Source organism: Xiphophorus hellerii, chromosome 9, assembly GCF_003331165.1.
Source record: "Xiphophorus hellerii strain 12219 chromosome 9, Xiphophorus_hellerii-4.1, whole genome shotgun sequence".
Taxonomy (NCBI): domain Eukaryota; kingdom Metazoa; phylum Chordata; class Actinopteri; order Cyprinodontiformes; family Poeciliidae; genus Xiphophorus; species Xiphophorus hellerii.
In genome coordinates this window covers 19,800,326-19,826,379 of record NC_045680.1, presented here as the reverse complement: position 1 = coordinate 19,826,379, position 26,054 = coordinate 19,800,326, and the positions used below count along the sequence as shown (strand labels likewise).

At 39.6% G+C, this 26,054-nt stretch overlaps 1 protein-coding gene across 1 annotated transcript in view; it reads right to left on the bottom strand.

The window, feature by feature from the left end:
• The window catches only part of ncanb (neurocan b), a 179,222-nt gene that overhangs the window by 56,189 nt on the left and 96,979 nt on the right, over nucleotides 1–26,054 (bottom strand). The window lies entirely within an intron of this gene.

Genomic DNA, 26,054 nt, shown 5'->3' with positions numbered 1-26,054 from the left:
GTTTTGAATCTGATTTGGTTTTAGCCTTTGGCACTTAATTAATGATTAAAAACAGTATATTTAGCAAGTTACTCAACAAAGCTTTTACTTTTAGCTAGTTTAACCCTTCGTGTTACTTTCCTGTATGAAGAATGTTATATTAGTGTGGAAATGTCATCATTTTTGTACCGTTCATTTGAAACCTTATACTGGACTAGGAAAGGAAATCCATGGGCCCCACCACAAATTCTTTTTCTCACCAGCTGCCACTGATCTTCAGTAGACCACAATAGAACAGAAACTACGCTCAACCACCTCCTGCCCTTCCCCTGTCTTTGACCTCATTGCACAGATCCATGGACGCTTTGGCGAGGTCGGTTCCGGGAAACGATATTAATAGCGTCGAACTCATGAATCTTTCAGACTGAATCACATGAGCTGATATGAGTTGATACCGTCTCAGAGGATGAATTAGTTAATGCAGAAATGCAGCAGGGCGAGATTTCTCATAGCCTCCTAGAACATGAGTTATGCATCAGCTCCATATACGGTCTCTGGTACATATTGATTTTTTTGTATGATAGCCCAAAACAGGTGCCAAGTATCAGAGGTCAGATCCACGAGAGACAGCAGAATATATTTTTGCTGCACTACCTTGAGTATATTTAGCAACTGGAATGTGTAGGTGAGTGAGTCGAGGGGCTTGGATAAGTTTACTTTTATGCATAAGTACAGCAATAAATAATTGTGTTGGCCTTTCACAGGAAAATAGTGTGCATGGAAGAAAAAAAAAAAAACAGGGAAATGAGCCAGAAAAAGAGAAGTGTTGAGGGGGAGAGGTTAGAGGTTGGAGGAGAGTCAAGAAATGTGGCAGAAAATGAAATGTGTTACTTTGGAGACGTGCTGAGGTGGCTCCATGCTTGTATTCAGCTCGATGACTGCTGTGCTGAGCAGTTTCAATATTTACCATAGCTGATGCCAAGTAGCACTGGAATGTACTGGAACAGTCACAGGAAGAAGGGATGGCAAAGATGTTTAAAAAGCTTTAGGTCTTTGGACTAAAATGTCCCACTGAATCAAAGTCAGTTTTTTTTCCCTCACTTTGGGCAACGAATGATGAGTTTGCCTTGTAAGGCTTTCTGCTCGTTTTTAACAGGAGTGCCAATTAAAATGGATGGTGCTGTAGATGGAATAAAAAATGAAATAAGTAAAGAAAAAAATAACATTGGGATGAAATAAAGCGGCAAATACGAAAATTGGATGTGAGAAATCAATTGAGGAACGGAAAATTGACAATTGATAAAATAAAGATATAGAACCGGCAGGGGAAAGAGAAGTGGGAGATGTAAATCAGATCTAATCAGCATGATTGGAAGAGAGGCAAGAAAATGTGCAAAGTTGCGGGTTAAGAAAAAAAAAAAACCCAGCAAGTTTTGTGCCAAGGAAAAACCAACCCTCAGGACATGCATGCAGATTGTTGTTGGAGACGTCGATGTAAAATTTTCTTAGCTCAAATTGACGTCAAAATTAAGATCTCTTTAAAAAAGTTGAAATTAAAATAATTGATTTTTATCCTTTAAATTGTCTGCTGAATATTATTAAATGTTAAAATAAAACTAAATGTCGTTCTGCAGTAGATAAACAGAATCCTGCCGAAGGCACTATTTACTTACTGATTTTAGCAATCCACCTTGTGCAATGAAAATGTCTCTACTTGAATTATATAATTGCAACTGATGATGAAATTCTTCATTTGTTTGTGAATGCAGAGACATAGTATTCTTCACGGTTCCTCACCCAGAGTGTTTAATTCAGTTTCAGAGGACTTAATTCTTTGCAAAAATGAAGTTATCAATGTCTAATTCAGAAAAACAATGGAAATTAAGCTAAAACTTATTTCACCCACATTATCTCTTTTTTTTTTTTTTTTTTTACATCCTCACAGTTGCCTCTATTTCTTTTTTACTAAATCAATGTTGAAATGAGGAAATAATAATAAAAATTAAATAAGCAGGAAGGGATTCCACACATGAGAAAGCTCCATGTGGAGGAAACAGGAGTTGAATAATGGAAAGCAGGAACAGAGTTACCAAAGTAAGAGAGACCTAATGGACACCCTTCTGTCAAAATTTAATCGGAGTTTGATGGATGAGTGATTAATGACCCTAATTAATTGATATTAATTTCCGGTCACATGATGCCCCTCCCCCCATCCGGTCACATGACACCCCTCCCCCCATCCGGTCACATGATGCCCCTCCCCCCATCCGGTCACATGATGCCCCTCCCCCCATCCGGTCATATGACCCCCCGGATGTCTCATGACCTCAGCGTGCTTAGCACGTGTTACAATATATTCCCGCTAATTTCAATTCATCCAATAGAAACAGAGACAGGGGGGTTTGACCTTTACTGTTTCTGCTATAAGTAATGCTGGAAAAATCAAGCACTCTACTTGTAAGAGTTGTTCAAGAACTTTACAATGAATGGAACTAAACGAGTTCATCCTGCTGCTGAGAAAAATGGACCTACCTCCTCTGCATCAGCTGATACGGATTCGAAGTTACCTAGCCCTAAGACATTCGCTAAGATGATGAAGTCAACACCGTTAATGAACAAATACTTGCTTGCTGAAGAAGAACGTGCTGTTGTATATGAGATCCCAATAGCAGTGAAACCGGATTTGGGCCCAGTGTTGGATAAACCTGTAAGCTCACCTTCGTCACCTGATGCATCTGCCTCAAATACTGTGGATAAAAGAGAAATAGTGACAGGCGGAACATCTCTTCTATGCGAGACCCCGATATCCATCTATGACAACTCCGGGCCTAGAGCGGATGCCCCAAAGAAATCGAAATTTTATCTGTGCCGCGTGCAGAGCCCGGTACTTGGATCCCTCAAGGCAGACTGGTCTTTAAAACCTCATGGTCTATGGGGGTCATGGGGTTATGTTTTCCGTTATGAGACCGGAGAGCTTTACCTGTACCAGCTGGACAAGGATGAGGAGCTTTCACCGATATCGGATACATGCAGCCTCACCTATAATGACTGGGCAGTGCTAAGGCTTGCAATTCCTCGTGCCAATGAAGATATGGAATTGGTCTTAGAGCGAAATACAAGAGAAGATGAGGCTGACCCTCGATCTGCAAAGAAAACCAGAAGACAGTGTTTCCCGACTGATACTGAAATTGGAAAGGGACAAATTCTCTTCAGCGCAGTGTGGGAATCGAAAACTACAGAATCCGGGCGCTGGTCCTTAAGGGCGAGCAGACGGAGGGGCGAGAGCCTGAATTCCCCAGACCTGTTTGTGTTGGAGGCTTTCAATGTGGACTGTGGTGTATTCAGAACCATGCTGGCTCTCCCATTTGAGGCCTGGTCTGAGAAAATGACGGAAGTCGGGGATCGGATTTCAGAACTGTTCCGAAAATCTCGCTGCTGGCTCGATATTTTGTCAGTGAAGAAAACTCTGACATTTCCTGTCCTGCCATCCTCTTCTGGCCCGACCCTCTTCTGAGGACCCGCCCCCCCCCCCCCTCTACCCTATATAATGAGAGCGCTGCGGGGACTTCTGACACCAGACCTTTAGAATGGAAGAAGTAAGGAGCTATGGACTATGGGGATCAAACTGGGGTGAGCCCAGTTATTCTACAGAGAGCCTCTTCACTCCTCCGTCTCCCGGAAGCTACAACATGGGTCCATATTACCCGCCTTCTCCTGTTTTATACTCTTCCTCATCAGCATCATCTCCGGCACTCTCTCCTACAAAATTTCTGATACCGAGTACTCTAGCTGAAGAGGGTATCCCTCCGACAGCAGCAGCAGCAGAGTACTCTGGGGAACCTGCTACCAGCTACTCCCAACCCCCAGCACCGGCAGCAGAGAATTCTGGAGAGCATGCAACCGGCTACTCTGATCCTCCACCTTCTCCAATTCAACAAGAAGATGAAATTGATGGATGGATACCGAGCACGCTGATTGGTGGTGTAAAAACAGCCTTACTACATCTATTCAGTTTAATTTGTGCCAAATATGTCAAGGAAACCTGCTACGGGTGCAAAACAGATCACCCAAGCCAGCGACAACATCAGTGCCTGGAAATACCGGAGGAAGAATATTACCAACTCCACTTTCATCGCATCACACAGCGACTCCTGACTCCACGATTCATTCCGGCTGTCCAGAAACTGCTGAAGCAGCGCCACATACAGGTTGAGGATGCAAAAGTGAAGATGATTGCAGAAACAGTTTTACACGAACTGAAATCGGCATTCGGAATCCAGACTGCAATTAACGACATGTATCAAAACATGTCCACTGATGAAAAACTCAACCAGCTTCGTTCTGTTTCAGAGTGTTACACTCTGAATGAAAAGTAATCTCTCTTCTGTTCTGACTTGTATTTTTCTAGTTCTATAGATTTAGTTTAAGTATTATCCTTTTCTTCATCTTATCTAGCATGTTTAAGTATTTAATTCGTACATCTATTATCCTTTTTTTTCATCTTATTTAGCATGTTTAAGTATTTTATTCATTATCCTTTACCTGTGTTTTATGACTGATTGACTAGCATTAAATATATCTTTATACACGTATTATCGTTAAAACATTTAATTGTAATTTCTAGTAAATAATTGTACTGTTTGTGATTTCTTACTATTAAAGGAAGAATAAATCCTTTGTACCATGATCTTGTTTTCTCATTATTTAACATCCGCTCACCAAAGCAGTTGACATAAGGATGGCGGAGAAAAGGTTAATGAAGACAGTATATTACACTCCATCACATCCCGGTAGTTTAGGAGGAATAGAGAGATTGAAAAGAGGTCTGGAGGATGAAACGGGAAAGAAGGTTAAGGTGGAAAAAGTACAAGGTTTTTTATCGGAACAAGACACTTATACTTTGCATAAACCTGCACGCATAAATTTCCCAAGAAACAGAGTTTTTGTCACGAGGCCTTTAAAACAGTTTCAAGCAGACCTTTGTGACATGCAAGCTTTGACTGAGGAAAATGATGGTTATAATTACTTATTAACAGTCATTGACATATTTTCTAAAAGAGCATACGTACGAATTTTAAAGAGGAAGACTGCGGATGAAGTGGTAAAAGCCTTTGCATCCATTTTCAAAGATAGTCAGACTCCTAAAAAATTGCAAACAGATGCGGGTAAAGAATTTTTTAACCAAAAATTTAAAGCTTTAATGAAAAAGCACGGCATTGAGCATTTTGCCACAGCAAGCGAAACAAAAGCCTCAGTGATTGAAAGGTTTAATCGTACGTTAAAAACAAGAATGTGGAGATATTTCACAGCTAATAATACCCGTCGTTACGTCGATGTTGTGCAAGACTTGGTGAAAAGCTACAACCACAGCTACCATGCAAGTATTAAAACTACCCCTATGGAAGTGAATTCAAAAAATGCCTTTCAAATCTTTCAGAACCTGTATGGTACGTCCTCGAGCACACGTCGCAAGAATGCCAAACCTAAGCTTAAACCCGGGGATCTGGTTCGATTATCTAAATTACGCGGCGTTTTTGATAAAAAATATGAGCAGAGTTTTACGGATGAAGTATTTACAGTGACTGATACCATACTTCGATCTCCTCCTGTGTATAAACTCAAAGATCTTGATAACGAACCTATTCAAGGTTCTTTTTACGAGGAGGAGCTTCAGAAAGTGAAACTGTGTAAAGATAAAATGTACCAAGTGGAAAAGATATTAAGCCGACGCACCGTAAGGGGGGTTAAACAGGTTTTTGTGCGGTGGAAAAATTGGCCTCAGAAATTTAACAGTTGGATCAGACTGGCTGACCTTCAAGATGTATAAAAGACACCTGCAGTAAATCTTACACCTGACACAACACCATGGAGCGCTCGGTAGAGGATGAAGGGTTCTACGTTACTTTACCCTCAAACGCGGGTTTAAATGTTTTTAAGGATAATACCATTTCAAGTTTTCGTGTGAATTTAGCGCAGCATATTAATTTAGAAGGTTCCTGGCAAGTTGCCTTGACAGAGATTTCTTATCCTCACACCTGGTATAATGTCCCGGAAGAATCAGCTTACTTTGAATGGAGGGAAAGAAAAGTGAAAAAGGTGTTTCGGCAAAGTATTACTCCCGGACACTACAAAAACACGACACATCTGGTTGGAGAAATCGAACCTATCCTTAGAGAAATAAAATCCGACATTTACTTTGAACCGATTTACGCGTTTGTAAATAAATTATTCTTTCAAGCAGGAGGACAATATCAAATACGTTTCCATGCTCCGATTGCTTACATGCTCGGCATGGAACCTGGAAAATGGTTAACTTTTGATAGAAAAGCTTCTCAACCAACGGACATGCAAGCAGGATTTTACATGATTTATTGTTACAGCGACGTGGTCGAACAGCAAATAGTGGGGGATAGTTATGCTCCTTTGCTGCGTACGGTTAAAGTGGATGGTAAATTCGGTGATATAATCACTCAAACCTTTAACCCCCCCGATTATCTTCCTGTGGCGCGGAAACATATCGAATCTATTCAAATAGAACTGAAATCAGACCAGAACGTTCCGATAAATTTTACCTACGGAAAGGCAATCGTGAAATTACATTTTCGACCTGTGAGGTCACGAGGAAGCCTGAGATAATAACTGTATGAACTTCGATGAGAAACATTCGTATAAAATACGACTGATGATAAGGTCATCATTCATACGGGCTCACCCTCGCAGCGTGAAAGAGAGTATTTACCTTAACAGAAGAACTGTATAAATCTTAGGTAACATGAGTCAGATAAATCTGAGAGATGATCCTCACCGGTTTGTACATTATTACCATAACCAGGTAGGGGGCACATTACCTGGTTTCTATGGGGCGCCGGTGATGTACGGCAGAGGTATAGGGGCGGTATTCTCAAGATTATTCAGATTTGTGTCGCCCCTAGTCAAATCAGGTTTCGCCCTGGCTAAACCTCACTTAAAAAGAGCAGCCGCCAATATTGCCACGGATGTTCTAGGCAAAGCTATGAATAAAATATCTGGTTCTAAAGAGGGTCAAGAAGGGTCAGGAATTATGGTTCTGTCAAGAAGAGCAAGGACGCGCCCACCGGGAGAGCGTGCGCGAAACTTACAAATACGTAGAGCACTGAAGCGAAAGAAATCAAACGGGAGAAGGAAGGCTAAAGCGAGGAACTCTGTTCCTAGCAAAGATATATTTCAATAAAACATGGCTCTTTTGCATCACAAATCACCGGAATGCACTTTAGCCGAATTAGACTTATTTTCAGCCCCTATGACTCAGCTATCTATAGAGGACAAGGTCTACACTGAAATTTTACCGCTGTCAGCTCTTACGGACAACGGTCCTATCGAATTTATGATCCCGGGAGGTGAGAAATATCTGGACTTAAATGACACCCTGCTTCATCTACGCATCAAGATCACCAACGCCGATGGTAGCAACCTGGCTAATGACGCTGCTGTGGGATTAATTAATTATCCTCTTAACACAATATTTTCCCAATGCGACGTTACGTTGGGAGACCGGCTGATATCTCAGTCGAGTTCCACCCATCCTTACAGGGCAGTGATTGAAACTTTACTTAATTTCTCTCAAGATACGCTGAGAAGCCAATTTAGCGCAGGTCTTTTTTACAAAGATACGGCGGGAGCCATAGACTCTATAGTTGTAAATAATGGTCCAAACCAGGGTTTAAATAAAAGGGCCTCCTTCACCGCTGAGTCCAGAGAAGTGCACCTGTTGGGGGCACTGCATGCTGATATATTTTTCTGTGAGAGGGTGCTGCTTAATTCTGTGGATTTAAGGATTAAATTAACAAGAGCCAGCGATGCATTTTGTCTGATGGGAGCCCGTGACTCAACTTTTCGATTGAAAATTTTGGGGGCTTCTCTTTTTGTGAAAAAAGTATCGGTTTCTCCCGCGGTCCGTTTAGGACACGCTTCTGCTTTAATGCGGGGAAATGCGTTGTACCCACTTTCCAGAGTTAATGTTAAAACATATTCTATCCCTGAAAACTCAAGAATATGTACTCAGGAGAACCTATTTTTGGGGGCTATACCAAAGTATATAGTTCTGGGAATGGTTCATCACGAGGCCTTCACAGGAAGAAGGGACCTGTCACCTTTTCATTTTAAACATATGGATGTTGAGTACTTGGCTCTGTGTCAGGAGGGCAGACAGATCCCGGGCAAAGCTTTCCAGCCCCAATTCAACCAAGGAATATCGGTCAGAGAATTTTACAACATATTCTCTGCATCAGGCCGTCATCTTAAAGACCTTCCGCTGAGCATAGACCGAACTGATTTTAACCAGGGATACTCACTGTTTGTCTTTAATCTCAACCCGGGAGAGGACACAGAAGCTTTATCACCGGTTTCTAACGGAAACTTGAGGTTAGAGATCCGGTTCAGAGTACCATTACCCCACACGACCACGCTGGTCGTATATACGTGTTACGATTCCATTCTGGAGATCAATTCTAAAAGAGAGGTTTTGGTGGATTATTATTAATCATGAATAATCATCAACTTGAGAGTCTGCTACACCAGCTGTTGGGGAAAGTATTTTGTGGAGTTTGGGCATGCGATGAACTGTCTTTGCTCTCACACGAGTACGCAGGACCCGCATATTTTATTGTGAACACACATCCTGCTCACATGCCCGGAGAACACTGGCTAGCTCTTACTTTGGAAGGGAACGGGATTGCCACGTTTTTTGACTCCTATGGCTTTCGGCCAGACTTTGATTTCTATCCAACGAGCATCGTAAAATTTTTGAAAGACAGGTCTTCAAAAATAATATATCATAATAATCAACTTCAAGATACTCTGTCTGTTGTCTGCGGTCATCATTGTGTTTATTACTTATGTAATAGAGCATGTGGTTTATCAATGCAACAAGTGCTTGATTCATACCCCGGGGATGTGAAAAAAAATGATGTCATGGTTTCAGATTTTGTGAGAAAATATCAACGCTGTGTAAAAAACCAAAAGTTTTGTTCTTTTCACCACGGAACATGTTCTATGCAAATGTTTAAAGATTGTCACAAATTGTTAACGTGATTTTCTAATATTATTGTATTAAAACAAGAGACTGTACACCTGAAAAATTCTTTAATAAAATATTTTATTGAAAAAAAAAGAATTGTTGTCAGAGAGTTTATGGAGTGAAAGCAATCCAACGTGATGGTTTTGTTCTTTTACGCATACTTTGTCTGTTTCTGATCTTATTCTGTAGATCAAATTTAGGGGATAAGATAAATTTCTTTTTACGCGTACTTTTTACATCCGTCACCTCATCCCCGAAATCAAATTTAGGGGATAGGATACTCTTCTTTTTTTCTCTTCTGGAAGGGATTTTGACACCGTCTGTCTTGACACGCAAATATTGTTCACGAGCTTGTGGATTATTAACAGACGATACCGGGAAATTTAATTCATCCAGTGTGGAAAGGAAATCGGTCCATCCTGCAGGGAGGAGGCTTTGGGATTTTCTTTTAAACGGAAGCAGAAGGTTTTTGAGTAAATCAACCAAATGAGAACCTTTCGTGACATTTCCTTTATAAACAAATTCTGCTTTAGATGTCCAACCGCTGTTACTTTTGGACAGCTTTTTCAAAATGTATTCAGCATTTTTACGATCTCTTTCAGGAAGCGCTTTCACAACTTCATTAGCAGTTTCATCCAATTCGGTAGTTTTTTGAATAGAATCATCTTCACGGTTTCTAAGTTCAGGATCATCCTTGGTACGCTGCACAGTCACAGATAACTGTGGCTCTTCTAGTTGACCTTGCTTGATTAAAGATAGAGATCTTTGTAGCAAAGCATCATATTTCTTAATTTTCTCATATGCAGTGAGCCCTGATTCATTCAAAATGGCTCTCATTTGAGAATCCAGATCCTCCTCCGCCGCATCTCTGATTGAAGTCTTTGAGGAGTTCAAATGTTTAAACTGATGAGGTGAGATGAGAAACATCTTTTGAGATGTTTTAAGAGCCATTGCTTTTGTTCTATCTGCTGAGGATTCCGCCCACTAAGTTTCCTATTAACGGAGTCAGAGCAGCTAGCAGGGGGAGAATAAATCCTCCTCCTTGACTTTTAAGAGCCAGCTGTTTACGCTTTAATCCGGTTCTTTTATCCGCCAACAGTCTGATAATTTTTCGCTGCTTTTTCAATTTCCGGTGTTGAGAAGGTGTTAGTTTAATATTTCCTTTTAGAATGTTCAGAGCAATCTCACATAAAGTTTTAAGAAAATCCGGTGAGCAATGAGCTAAAATATCTTTACGCTTCTGAGGGGTGGCCTGGTAAAGAGCCCTGAGCATCGGAGCATTCCTTTTTATGCGTGCAGACATTCTGACTTACTTTGATTTAGGTACATACACCACTGGCCATTCGCCGGGTAATATCCCCGTCCTTAACCTGTAACGTTCTGGGCAGCTAGGAGTAAGATCTACGATTAAATATCCGTGAGCTTCTTTGGTTGCATCTTCAAAACTCTCCAGGAAACTTGCTTTAGCTGATGGGAAGACTTGACGCGCTAGTATATCCACCTGTAATTTATCTCGAGGGTTCTTAAAGAGCACCATATAATTACTGTTGAGACTAATGGTGCGGCTGTATTTACCCTGCTGAAATACATTCTGGGTGAGATATAGAACAGACATATTTCTATGATGTCGATATTGGGTGAACAATTTGGCTACTTCAGGGTGGTTAGAAGCCTGGAAAATGACATCATCCAAAATGACCAAGTGACTTTGATTCACAGGGAATAAATCTTCGTCGTCAAAAGAAACAGGTAGTCCTTCCACAAATTTAATATTTTTATTCAGTTTTTGCAATTCAGTATATAATGGTTGAAAAGAAGTAAAAATCCAAACAATATTGTCCGGTACAACATTCATGACATGCTCAAGATTTTGCAACATTTTCCCTACAAAGTATGATTTTCCACAACCACTTGCCCCAACGATCATACATGAGAACGGTTTCGTGAATCTGGGGTCAAAGTATACCTCTTGAACATCGTTGGAATAAGACATTTTTATTTTTTTATTTTTTCCTTGTCTCTTAAACTCTAATAACCAAAAGGTAGAGTTGAACCATCAGGAAAAAGCCTGCGTTTGTCATACACAACCTGAAACCTTTTAAGAAATGTCGCGTTTCTTAAAACGAACCCTTTTTTATCGCGTTTTATGGTGTGTTGCGGTGTTTTGATAACACCGTGTCGGGACCCTTCTAAGTACCCTCCCACCAGCTCTCTGATGCTGTCAAAATTGACTCTCTTGCTGCACTCATAAGTTTGAGTGATGCCTTTCACCCGGATCACCACTTTCTTTTGATTTTTGGTCTGGTAAGCATAACTTTTAGGCCCCGCTGCTACAAATTCCTGAATGGTGTCACCTCCTAATTCGTCGGTTAAATCACCGAGATAATTTCCCAGTTCTAGAGGACTCTCACCATCTTTTACCACATAGATCAGGCTGTCTGTGTCTATGTAGAGAATCTTATCCTGCACACGCTCCAGACAGCTGAAAAGTTTTAAACGAGCATAAGCTGTGGTAAATGCTGCGATGAAAATATTATTTGATTTGTTAGGACGAACGATGCAACGTTTGCTGTAATTCCACTGGATCAGACAGGTTTCAGGGTTGATAAAGTGAAAGTACTTCACCACGTATTTACCTGAGAAAAAAAAATTGAAATATTCATCAGGATCACTTACAAAGCTGGTCTGAGAGAGATCATTTCTTTGCGCAAACTTTCCCCAGAAGCTATTGAGACACAGTTTAGCTACTTGTCTTTTAGCAGGGTTCACCTCAATTTTCCCAGCATCTAGTTGAATACCTTGATTAATTTGATAATCTCTCACATATTTCAACCTGCTCTCCTGATCCATCGCTTCAGGGGGATAACCGCTGGCTTCCTGTTTCCCCTTCAAAAAGGTGTGAATGTAGCCTTTAAAGATCGAGCTACTGCTTCTCTCAAAATGCCAGACCTCAGTGATTTTTCCAAGACGATAACCACATTGCAATGCTTTTTGAAACTCCGCACTCACCCAAACACCTGTCAGAGATCGAGCATCGTCCTCATGGGTGCAGATCCCTGTTTGATTGTTAATATCTGCACATGTGCGGCAAAGAGTGAAAACTAGCTTACCCCTAGATGTCTTGTAGGGCAGAACTGGAAAAAACAGGCCTCGTGGAGGATAAACGGTAGCTCTGATAAAACCAAAATAGTTGACGGGATCATCGAAATCTTTGTAAATCAGGGTGGGGTGACCTAGCGGATATTCACACGTAGCATTTACATAAGGGTAGAGAGATGTGAAGTCCACATAATGCACGGACTCACCCGGTCCAGCTGTGAACCTGAGCTTTAGAGCACAAGTTCGACCTCCGTACAGAGCGTTTCGGGGGGTCAAAGGTTCTGGCGCATCAAATTTTTCCAGGAATCTGATTACCCCTGGATCAGACTTTTTCATTTCATCCCACTCATGTTCCCACACAGTCTCGACTCGAACACCATAAACGGCTTGCAGAATCTTAGATCTTTCAATCGTAGCTGCATAAATTTGTTCAAACGGCACTTTTCTCAAAGGACACATTTCAGTCTGCTTGAAACACCGAGGGCAGGCATGGTAAAGACACCCGTTGAAAGAGAATACGGTGGCTAAACCTGAGATTACTGCGAATCCGTCGACAAAATAGGGTCCGATTTTGCGTTCGCCCGAGTTTAGCGCGTGCTCAATATGTAAGTTCTCACTGTCCATCTTCCACTCTAGCCACTGAATTGAAGCATTGGAGAAAGTTTTGGACCCACGCCTGTAATCTACAGCGGATGGGATCGCCAAGGATTTCTCCGGAAGAAAATTGGTCACAAAAACCTGCATGCATGCAGAAGCAATTGTGATGTTCTTAAAGGGATCCACATTTGTCTCCTTAAAAAACTCCTCTCTGAATTTAACACAACCTTGAAAAAGAATGTCCACATCATTTTTGCAATAATGCAGGGATTCTTTCTCAAAGTCAAAAATGCCTTTGGATGCTTCACCGTACCAATCAGTAATTTTCTGCCGCTCATCTGGATTCATAAGTTTGATGCCGTAAGAATCTAAAGGAGGAAACACACCCACATACTTGAGATGCTCTTCGGCGGAAAATTCATGGGGAAAATATCCTTTCGAGCGGTCATGGAAGCCCAGTGCTTTCGGCATGGCACTCAGTTTCATAGTCAGAAATGACAGGCTATCAATGAATTTCAATTTGTAATCGGGGTCTGTAAAACAAAGAACTTTTCCTCCTTGCATGATTAGAAAAGGCTTGATACCTAACTGCACCATAGAGTTAAGCATTAAATAACTGTCAAACCCACGAGCATTATGTGCGATGAAAGTGTATCCCTTAAACATAGTTCTTCTAAAATGAAGAAGGAATTGCTGTGCACAATCCAGGCCATAAGCGTGCCATTCAACACCTGTCATGGATTTTGAACAGACTAGAAAGGGTTTATGTACGCCGCTCTGATCGACAAATGTTTCAAAATCGTAAAACACAAGTTTGTCATGAAGTTTGTCATCAGTAGTACTGGTTTGAATGTAGCATTGATGATCGTTAAGAGTTACATCTGTACCAGGAGGTAGATTTTTTTCACCGCAGACGACACATTTTGATTCGCATATGTGTAGAGTTTTCTCTTTGGTCATAGGTACGTGATACAGCCTTTTACACGTAGAACATAATTTGATCATCTCACAATCACTTACAAGCATTTCAGCATGAGGTCTGTTGCGAGGTTCTTTGTGCCTATCGAAGCATGTAGAGTTTCGACATATTCTGTTACAGTCATCGCAGCGTACTGGATTGTACTGCAATTGTGTGCAACTGTAAGAACAGCAGACACCACAGTAGCCTTGGCAATGATGGGTGTTAGAATTCTTATAACCGCTGTAACAAAATTTGCAAATATATCTCGATCCGGTAAAACCTGCAAGATTCCTAATGCCATAGAAGTGATTATTATGGAGGAGGAGAAAGCAGGGATTTGAACGATTTTGGAAATCTGTTTCAAATTTAGATAAAGCCCTATCTTTTGAGGTTCGATGAAACACTACAATTTTTCTTTGTAGAATGTTTTCAAACTTTGTGACGTCGCTGAATGTAACCGCTGTCTGATCAGTTAGACCTGCCTGATGCTGCCACTTTCTTCCCTGTTCAAGAGCTTGTTTATCTGTAAATTCAGGGTGAGCTACATGTGCCAGGCTGGTAGCAAAACACAATTTATTTCCTGTATTTTCTACAATATACAGGTGACGCCTCTTCTTATTAATCAATTCACATTCCAATGTTCTTTCAGCCTTGCGTTTTGAACCTCCTGTTGGGTTCTTGACTATCTGGAGAATCAGCTCCAAATTACTTTCTGAGGGCAGCTCTGCATTAGATTGAACGAGCTCATCTAAAAATTCCTCAAATGCAGGCAGGATTGCATCGTTATCAGTAACAGAGATATTTATGTGATGAGAAATATTACCCCATGCTAATTCTAACTGTACAACGTCATTACGTACAGCTATTGATCTTGCAGCATTAGCTAGATCAGTTAAAACATTCATAACTGCGGTGTAGAATTCAGCAATGTCAGGTACACCGTGGGTTGGAGGCGCGATTGATAACGATCTCCTTATTTCAATGTTATTGAAACGCTGACGTTCAATTCTCTGATTTTGATCTAGATTACCTCCTCGCTGCTGCTGTTGCTGCTGTGCTTGATCATTTGCTGCAGAAACTGTTTCAGATGGTAACACAGATTCTGTATTTTGAAAACCTTCATCTAATGAAATGCTAGACGAAGTAGCCGGTGAACCAACGGGTGAGTTTTGCGGAGATATACAGTTATTTAAACCGCGGACTGCATCGTCAATTTGTCTGAAATAGTCTGAGACTTCAGATGTGTTTAAAATATCAGAGATTGGTGATCTAGCAGGGCTAAGAGCAGGGCTCTGTGTAAAGTCATTTCCCCCGGTATTCAAAGCTGAAGCGATTGTTTGTAGAATCTGGATGGAATTAATAATTTGTTGTGAATAATCTGATTGAGGTTCTGTATTTTGAAAAGTTTCATCCAGCGCAGATGAGGCAGTCGGTGAGTTTTGCGGAGATATGTAGTCATTTAAACCGTGAACGGCATCATTAATTTGTCTGAAATAGTCTGAGAGTTCAGATGCGTTTAAAATATCAGAGATTGATGACCTAGCAGGGCTAAGAGCAGGGCTCTGTGAAAAGTCATTTCCCCCAGTATTCAATGCTAATGCAAGTGTTTGCAGAGTTTGGATATTGTCAGCTATTTGTTGAGAATAATCTGATTGAGATGATTCAACTCTAGCTTGTTGGTCTTCCATTCTTTACTGAGTTATAAGAGACAAATCATACATGGATCATTTCACAATCACCTTTGCATCGGAGGAAACATTTTGCAGCACTGTTCTGACGGCTTGTAGCAGGATTTTAACTTTTTCTCGGTTGCGAGCCAGAGCTTGTCGTCTTTTTCGAGCTGGAGGTCGGTCCAGAAGTAGAAAAGATTCTGTAATAAATAATTAGGAATAAATAATTAGGAATAAACTTCTAACAGTTATGAGATGTGATTTTACTAGATAAATTCAAATAATGTACCTGTAATCAATCCGTCCAGCAAAACAACTCGAGCTTGTAGATTTTCTGCAGTGAGCCTCTTTCGTATTTCACGAGCGTTGAAAGCTGTGAAATATATTTAATGTGATTACAATCATTTAGGTAAGGCTGCTTTAATTCTAAACAATACTTTACTGAAAAAGCATTTATGTATTTATTTATTTATTTTTTAAATTATGGTGTGTGGGGAAATAAATACACACAAACTCATTTTTATTACATCATGGCACAATCATTAGACATACACACGCACAGAGAGAGCAAGGGATCTTCTGCAGGGGAGGGGGTCACTCACCCCTGACCATCGGCTGTTATGTCCTGGAGACAAAAAAGCGCATGCACACACCCACACACACACACACACACACACACACACACACACACACACACACACACACACACACACCCACACACACAGCCCTACACACCCCTGGACACACACACACACACACACACAGCCCTGGACACACACATACACACACACACACACACACACACACAGCCCTACACACCCCTGGACACACATACACACACCCCTCCCCTCTGCTGTCTCTGTCTCTGTGTGTCGGGGTGGCTTGAGTAACATGTTCCCAGTGTAGAAAAATATTCACACCCCTCCCCATATTTCGCATTTTGAGGTGTTATAAAGACAAACTTTATTAGCGTTTCTGTTACGGATATATATCTTTCTTTCCATTTAAAATAAGAGTTTGAAAATAGGGACTTGCATTGGAATCAGACATGAGAAGCATTTAAGGTATATATCTTTATTATCTAAAACAAATAATTAAACTTACATAGGCGGAGAGAATTAGTAGACCTCTCAGGTAGCTGATCTGGTTCCGGTTCAGGTAACGATTCTGGCTCCGCTTCAGGTTCTGGCCTTGCTTCGGCAGCTTCCCGTGGCGTGGGAGGAGGCGTGACGGGGCTGAAATCAAATCTCTGCCCTGAAGGCAAGTCTGCCACAAGTTCGTCTTCTGATTCAGATGAAATAATGATTACATCATCTTCATCAGGGGTTAAGCCTGTAAAATGAAAAAAAAATCAGTTTCCTGATTGGTTCAAATAGGTTATTATTTAGAAGAAAAAAAACTTACTCTGTATTCCTGTAATAGCAGAACCGGATTGTGTCACAGCTGCATTCACTGTGTGAGGTGATGTTCTGATAGGTTCAGAGTGATTTCTTTTCTTATTCAGCGACAAGCGGTACTTTCTGTGGTTGTCCTGGACATCTGTAAGAAGATAGATACATAGTAAATGGATATTAGTTTTTATTTTCCCGCTTTTTAGAATTCTGGTTACAGAGGTACTAAATTACCGATTGTCTTGTTTAATCCTGTAAGATCCTGGTGTGTCTCCTGAGTATTTGCAAGATCTGTAAGCAAATAATATTTTAAATTATGTTACAACTCTGACTAAAAAGAAAAAAGGAAAATAAATTACCGATTGTCTTGTTTAAGCCTGTAAGATCCTGGTGTGTCTCCTGAGTATTTGCAAGATCTGTAAGCAAATAATATTTTAAATTATGTTACAACTCTGACTAAAAAGAAAAAAGGAAAAGCTATGCTGAAAACATACTTACCGCTTATAAATTCCGATTCTAAGACGATGTTTGGATCTTCTGAGGCTGCATCTAAAAATAAGAAAATCATTATTAAGCATGATGCATTTCTATATATATATAAATGTACAGTATATGATTAGAGAAAGATAATTTAAGAATTGAATTTACTTACGATTAAACAACCCTGAAAGAACCTGGGAACTTAAAAATGCAGATCTTCCTGAAAAGTCAGACATAATTCAAAATAATACTTCTTTAAAGAAAATTAATAAGTTTACAAGTCTAAAAAAAAATTCTGTTGTACCAGAAGTCACTTGACGTCGTGCAGAGCTGTGGTTCTTCTCCGTAGAGATGCTAGCTCCTTTTAAAGAGGCCTAAGAGGTTTCTGTCCATTCATCTGCTTGGACAAGCACACCCACCCTATCAAGAGGGGACTTTTGTTTCTATATGTCTTTATACACACACACCCCCACACACACACACACCCCCACACACATAAATGGCCTGGTGAGCAATATTGTCGTGGGGCCTCCTCGCTAAAGTCACGAGAATGAATCCTGTGCTGGCGTTAACATCATATCAATCAACCCCCGATAGAGACCCTATTGAGATGATCGGAAATATACAGAGCCACACGTGTCACGCGGTGTTCCCCTTAAACACTGTATGGCGTTGAGACATCCTCAGGGACATATGTGCCCAGTATTCTCCCCGGACACACGCTCACACACACACACACACGCACACACAAATGGCCTGGTGAACAGCACTGTCATGGGGCCTCCCACCCCCACCCTCCCTAAAGTCACGAGAATGAATCCTGTGCTGGCGTTAACATCATATCAATCAACCCCCGATAGAGACCCTATTGAGATGATCGGAATATACATAGCCACACGTGTCACGCGGAGTTCCCCTTAAACACTGTATGGCGTTGAGACATCCTCAGGGACATGTATGCCCAGTATTCTCCCCGGATACACGCACAAACATGAACGGCTTGGTGAGCAAAACCGGAGTTAATTACAACATTCTATTTCAATATAATATATTGTATGTTACTAATGATTTTCTAACACCGAACCCCTTGTCTCTGTTTCTATCGGCTAATTCAAACTCATAGAGGTCAGAAGGAGTTCCCCTTAAACACTGTATGGCGTTGAGACATCCTGAGGGACATCTCTGTACAGTATTCTGCCCGGACACACGCACAAACACGAACGGCTTGGTGAGCAAAACCGGAGTTAATTACAACATTCTATTTAATTATATCATATTGTATGTTACTAATGATTATTTAACACTTATTGTTTTTTTTTTATACTTTAATTGTATTACCCATAAAACTCGGAGCCTGTCTCTGCTTCTATTGGCTAATTCAAACTCATAGAGGTCAGAAGGAGTTCCCCTTAAACACTGTAAGGCGTTGAGACATCCTGAGGGACATCTCTGTACAGTATTCTGCCCGGACACACGCACAAACATGAACGGCTTGGTGAGCAAAACCGGAGTTAATTACAACATTCTATTTAAATATATCATATTGTATATTATTCTAGATTATTTATCACTTATTGTTTTTTATACTTTAATTGTATTAGTCATAAAACTCGGAGCCTGTCTCTGTTTCTATTGGATGAATTGAAATTAGCGGGAATATAATGTAACACGTGCTAAGCACGCTGAGGTCATGAGACATCCGGGGGGTCATATGACCGGATGGGGGGAGGGGCATCATGTGACCGGATGGGGGGAGGGGCATCATGTGACCGGATGGGGGGAGGGGTGTCATGTGACCTGATGGGGGGAGGGGCATCATGTGACCGGAAATTAATATCAATTAATTAGGGTCATTAATCACTCATCCATCAAACTCCGATTAAATTTTGACAGAAGGGTGTCCATTAGGTCTCTCTAAAGTAATTTTCTCTGTGTAGCAGGATCAATTACCATCTTGACCTCACTCCACAGACTGAGTTTAAACCCAAAACAAACACTTTATCTAAAAGCAATTTATTTTGATTCTGTTGTTGGAAACCCTGAAAAAAAACCCCAAACAAACAATGGCAGCGATTGCCTGTTTTTAATATTATTAATGTTGTTGATCATCCAGCGGAATATAAATGGGTGACGGAGTGAATTTATTCACCCTCCAGCTCTCTGTCTCTCGCTTAACTTGTGGACAGATGGGCTGATTGAGGTCTTCCAGCAGCTGACCATAAATAATTTGCCCAACTTGTGTTCCATTTAAAATCAAAGCGATTTCCTGACCCACAAAAAGAGACAGATGAGACAGGTTAATACGTTTTTTTTACCACAGAAATCCATGTTTGAATAGAGCAGGAGCAGGTGCTTCTGACCAAGCAAAACCCGGACAGAGAACAATTAGAAATCCTAGCAATTTCTAGGTTCTTGAATCTGAAATATTTTTAAGGTCTTGGAACTTCATCGCTTATCTTTTTTTATTTCTTGTAGTGTCCATCATTCTTGGCCTATTCGCGTTATCTTTGATGTTTGAAAGGATCAAATCTTTAAATAATCAAAAGACACAAATTCTGCTAAAATCAATGTGGAAGAGTGAATTAGAACATGAATGTTGGGCTATTAACTCGCCTGCTTCCAGAGGAAGGGTTTAACATGACTACATACTCAGGGTGCCATTTTGTCAGGGGGTGGCAGAAACATTCAAACAAACAAACAAACAAAAACAGTTACTTGCTAATTTGGCATCCCAAAAATGTTCTATTTCTTGTTTCCATGTCCATTCATTGAGTTGACTCAATGATAGAACTTCAAACCTAGTGTTGTTTGACTCTGAACAAAGATACATTTAAAATAAATGCTGTGATCACTCAAGCCCTTATTAATGGTTTAGCCTGGAAAAATGTGATTTCCAGGCTTTTGTACCACCTTAGATTGAGAGAAGGATGAGAAATGTAAGAAAGCAGGAAAGACTTTGAATAAAATATTAGACATGGATCACTAAGTAGTGAGATATCGACTGTACTTTGGATGTAGGTGTTTAGACACCTAAATACTGGTTGTTGCCGCAGATTTTTTTGGATCAACTAGACGGAGCAAAAATCAAGGTTTCACCGCTAAAGAAACAAAAGAAAACCTGTGAAAAGCAGTGTGCACCTTTCCTACACATCATGACCATCTTTGTTTCTGTTTATTCACTTTCTATTAATAGAAGCAAATATAAGTGAAATGTATGTACACCTTTCAAGTGTAGAGTCATAGTCAATAAATTTGAAAATGGGTTCCAAAGAGGAACTTTTGTCAGATTAAAAGTACCTTTAGAAAACAAACTTTAAGCTGCTATTTAGCATATTTTTCATCAAAGCTACATTTCTGCATTATTTTTTTTATTAAAATCTTAAATGTCATGTTGTCATTAACTGTAAGCGAGAAATAATCACCATTAACAGAAATAAAAGCTTTACTACATCAGTCAATGTTTTATTTGAGAGCTGAGTTACTGAAGCACATTAACTTTTCATTAATATTCTAATTTATTGAATATGGCTGCATATTATTTTTAGTGTTTGTGTCAGAATGAATTAATCTGCTGTCAAAACAGGAAAGGACAAACTGCATAGAAAACCGACTTTAGTGACAAACTGATAACTGTAAATAACATTGCAATATAAACATAAAAGCATGAATTTAAGTTGCAATTACTTGCAGAGCAAACCATGACTGGACTTAAGTTTAGATTCTCCTTGGTCAGTCTGCTTTTATAATTCCACAATAGATGCATTCGCTGAAGAATCTTTTTAAAGCTACAGAATCTTAATCTCCACAAAATAGTAAGCATGGCTCATTACCATATTATTTTAAAACGGATTAAAGATTATGCAGTAATTGTTTGAGAATTAAACATTTAGAATATTCATAAACGGAAGGAAAACATGTAGAAAGATCCAGTATAATGCACTTGTTTGTATTTCCTTTTTGAAAAATGAAAGACAGAAAAAATAAAATTTTTTCATGCTGTTGGTGTGGCATGAGAAATGATGGGCAATAACTCCTTGAGTATAAACCTTTAGGTGGTTTTTTGTCAGATGTCATGAAAATGGACAATTTTATTATTATTATTTATTTATTTTTCACCTTTTTTTCTTAGTCATTGGGATAAAATCTGCTGTCTGCATGTCATGCAATTGTAAACAAATATTCATGCTAGAAGAACTATAGAATGTATTATTGTCACATTAACACAGAGCCATCAAGCTGTCAAGCTGGGACTTGACTCACTAATCATTTATATTCAGCTGCAGGATCTACAGTTTATCATCAGTGGGATTCCCAAAAAAAATGCAGAACTTTAGATTAATTTTGCTTGTGTCTTGACTGACAGCCACTGGCGGTTTAAGTAAAAAAAAAAGGATTTATCAGATAGAAAAATGGTGTATACTGCACTTCATGGATTATGACCACATAGTAGGCCATAATCCATTTATCTCCATTAAATCTTTTTATCTTTCTACACAGCATTAGAACCACCTGATGGTCTACTGCATCTCAAAGACGAGTTCAAGTGTCACTGGACTGCAGAAAATTTAGAAAACCTTATATCAGTGTGAAGGCAATTATGACCATTCAGCACTCGAAATAGGTAAAAAAAATTTCTGCTGCTTCCTTGACCACCTTGTTACTTTCTGTTACTATGTAATTGCCATGAGAATCACATTTGTGGCTTCTAATAAACTATTTACAGCGAAACTTGCATTTCCCTATAAATACAGGTTTCTTTTCCTCTAAAACTGCTTTCAGCCTCTGTGTAAGAGGAAGCACAGCATTTTAATCCACCTGTCAGAGAATGCATGCAAGCTACTGTAGTTATTTGTATAAATACAGAGCACAGTGAAACTTGAATTTTTTTTTTTTTTTTTTTTTTTTACTGATCACGATGAGATAATTTTCTGTGTTGTACCACAATTACCTTAAAATGTGCTACTCTCACTGCTGAAAATGATATCCAGGTCTTATCTTTGACAATCTACTAAATAGCAGCCAGATAAGAGGCAGAACCACAAAGCTGTGTCACAATAATGTTACCTTTTATATCAATGTATAATCTTTGTCCATTGTTTTGGGGCAAAATCTGGGGTTTTCAAGTGCAATATTAGCTTAAAATATATTTCCTTTTACCTACAACAGATGTCATGGTGAATCCTGTATTGGTTTGGATAAAATTTGGGTTGGGAGACCCTGAGTACTACAATGAGCACTGCCATGCTCAGGGTAGTGTTTTGTTGCATTGGCAAAAGCAAACTGAACCATTTACTGATTGAGTAAATTAACCATTTTGGCCATAAAAACCATAAACTGCACAGCTCTTAAACTGATTAATCAGCATGAACACACTTTAAAAATATTTGACAAGTGCAGTTAAACTTTAAAAAAGAGAAATATGCCCAGGGAGAAGGACATGGAAGTAATCAATTAATAGGAAATTATAGTACTAATGGACTTTCATATATCTTTACCCTGATATAAATGTCAGCATTTACTTCAGGTTCCAATGGAAAACTGATGAAATTCTTTTAAACCTAATAAAACATCCAAATAAGCTAGACAAAGCAAGGCATTACTGTATTAGCCTGTGTGTGTAAGTAAAACATGCTTTTAAATTTAAAAATGATCTATCCTGTGGTTGATTGATCTCCAAGTGAATAATGAGGGTTTTTTTGTTGGGCCTTAAAGGTTACTGATAATCAGCCAAAGGAAAATATGCCCTTCTTGTCCTTATTCATCTAACCTTTGACCTTTTTTGAATAGTGAGTCCCAAAGCCGCAGCTCATAGTATTGTGTCTGTGTGGATCAATAAGGTTTACAGAGCTCCAACATAAAGGCATTTAGGAATAAGCAGTAGAATAACCTTGAACTCTTAACTCTTAGGGTTTAATTTAAGAAATGTAAGGGGATAAACTGAGACTAAACTAAGGGCAAAAACATTAAACTGGAGTTTCTTCAATATCTATATACTAGCATACTGTGGTTCCTGTAAGCAATCCATATTTTTTAAGCAGTTCAACCCACAGTTATTTCCCCAGGAGCCACAATCGATGTGCCAGATTGAGTGCTGTTTGCAACAACTTTGCATCAATAAAAGCTGGAACAAGGTTGTGCATCAACATCGAGATCCTCTGTGGAATGTTAAACCTGGAAAACCTACACATTTACTGCAAATAATACTTTGCTTTAGCAATTACTTAATAATTACTGAAACAAAGGAACAAAACAAAGGTCTACGTACCTCTGGAAAAACAAGTCTGAGAAAAACACAGCGTCTGGCACAGACAAAAAAGAATGGATGTGAAACATTTTCCCTGAAGAAATTAATGCTTCACACTCTCATTTTAAAACCCACGGTTTGGAAAAAATCTCACAAAAGGCATTAAGAGCATGAACGATATGCAGACTTGACACACCAAATGGATTTAATGATTGCTCCGGCCTGAAATGCTTTTAGTTGCTGGTGAGACTGCTGACCTATCCAGGGTGTTCTGACCTTTTGCCCATTGATTACTTGAGATAGGTACCAGCCCCCCAGCAAACCCGAGTGAGAGGATACAACATATAGATAGACACAGGGTAACGGACTTATCCATGAACAGTTGAGATAATCAAAAGTAACACTCACACGAACTAAACTCTACAGTAGTACAGAAAATGAAGGGTTAAAGTAAAGAAGAAAACTATTGCAAAGGTTATGAGGGTGAACTCCTCTCTCCAGGTCAAGGATCAGTCTCAGCCTTAAGCAATGATTTCAAGAGTCTAATTTATAAGCAGCAGGATGGAGCAGGACATAGATGGATGGGGGCCTCATCTACAATGATGGAGTAAATGCTGCAATTTATTGTGTTTAGGAAAGAGCTGAACCAAGAAGCTATCAATTTACTGATCTCATACGCTTTGACTCTAACCTATGGCTACGAGATACGGCTAAACAATGGGTGAAATTAAATTCCTCCATTGAGTGGCTGAGATAAGGTAAGGTACCGTTAGGGAATTTTAAGGAAAATGGCTTCTTCTCCTGTTTGATAGAAGTCAGCTAAGGAGGTTCAGGTTGCTCATTAAGATGCGTTTGGGTGTTTCTGAAGTTTGGCAAGTACCAAAAAAGAAGAAATCCCAGGAACTGTATTTCTCAACATTAGCTTGGATCTGTATTTCTCTCTCTTAAAAAAGCTTTTACTGTTTTTGTTTTTTGATTACTGTTTGATTAAGCAATACAACTTCTGCCATTATTAAGTTTTTTTTTTTTTATGTCTCTCAGCTCCATTTTGTGGGATTAATAGGAGTGAAGCAATGCGGGGCTGCAAGTGCATTTATTGTGCAGTGCACTGCATTTGTTAGTCTAATAAACTTTTGCATCTTACTTTCTTTCTATACTCAACAGAAAGAAAGTTGGAAGACCCCAACTCCTCTATTTAGATTATAGTAAGTAGATGAACAAAATTTTATATCATTTGTTTTCCTATGGGCTTCATATATTGTAGGTTTATCAAATGCACCACAGAAGCTAAACTGTGACCTGACCATCAAGCAAATCATTATGACCCAAACCAAGCAAATTTCAGGAACAAGATGGCTATGTAAAGATCTCAACATTAGCTTGGATGAGGACAAGTAAGTCAGTGAGAAATGCACTTGAGCTTGCCATAAGCTGACTGGGTCGAAAATGCTTATACTTTACTGCTCTTTATATCCAAGCCTCTCAGAATTTTGTTCTCTGACTTTTTCTGAATTGTGTGCGATGAATAAAATTACCTCAAGTCAAGCTCCCATGTATGAAGAATCTGGCATTATATAATATCTGACTGACCCGAGTAAAATATCAAAGCTGACTAATGAAGGCTCTCCTCTCACATGGTTAAGCGTGTCTTCATTGCAATAAAGTGAAATGTCAGGTTTATATTTTCTTTTAATTGAAAATCAAAGATGTACAGAAAAAATGCTTGAGAAATAGAGACAAGAGAGAGAGAAAGATAGAAAGAGAAAGTGTGAGAGAGAAAATATCAGCTTTAACCTCTGCTATGGAAGATGCTGGATTTAAAAATGTTGATGATTTTTTTTTTTAAGTATTTGACTTAGGGTAAGGAGTTCCTTCCTTGGGAATATATATGGAAACTAATATTTCAGTAATGCTAACCACGCTAAATGTAGCAACCAGAAATATCCAGAGGATCCAGTGGCACTGACTTTATGACAGTTTCGCTTCTGTCAGTCGGTCCCAGATGTGGTTACAATGTAGCTTACCTAAATCAGTGTTTGAATGTGTATATGAGTGGGTGAACCACTGACTGTAGTACAACACACTTTGGAGTCATTTGGAGGCCATTCACCATGTTTTCAATGTGCTACACACCATCCTATTATATTCAGTAGTTCTTAAAGAGCAATCAGAAACAGCTGAAAAAGTGCTGGCAGGTCAAAGCTGTTGGCTGGAAATCCGCGACAATGCATCTTTGTCCAAATACTATAATGAACTGACTTGTTTAAAAGGCAGCTATTTTCAGCTGAGATGCTGTTGGTGATTTTTCCAAATCCACTTTCACAGATTTTCTTATTCTTTCTTTTGTTGTTTTCTGTCTCGTCATTGCAGCAGTTTGTGCTGCCTGCTGCCACTGCACTTTAATCAGCTACTCCACCCCTCGCTGAGCTCACAGCTCCTCTGTGGACAGTCTGTCCTTGCATGCCTCTGTCACACACACAAACACCCCCACACACGGACAGAAAGGCTCATACACCTAAATCACTGCACCATCATTTTCTGTCAGCCACACTCTCCCATCTCACAGTTGAGTGGAAAG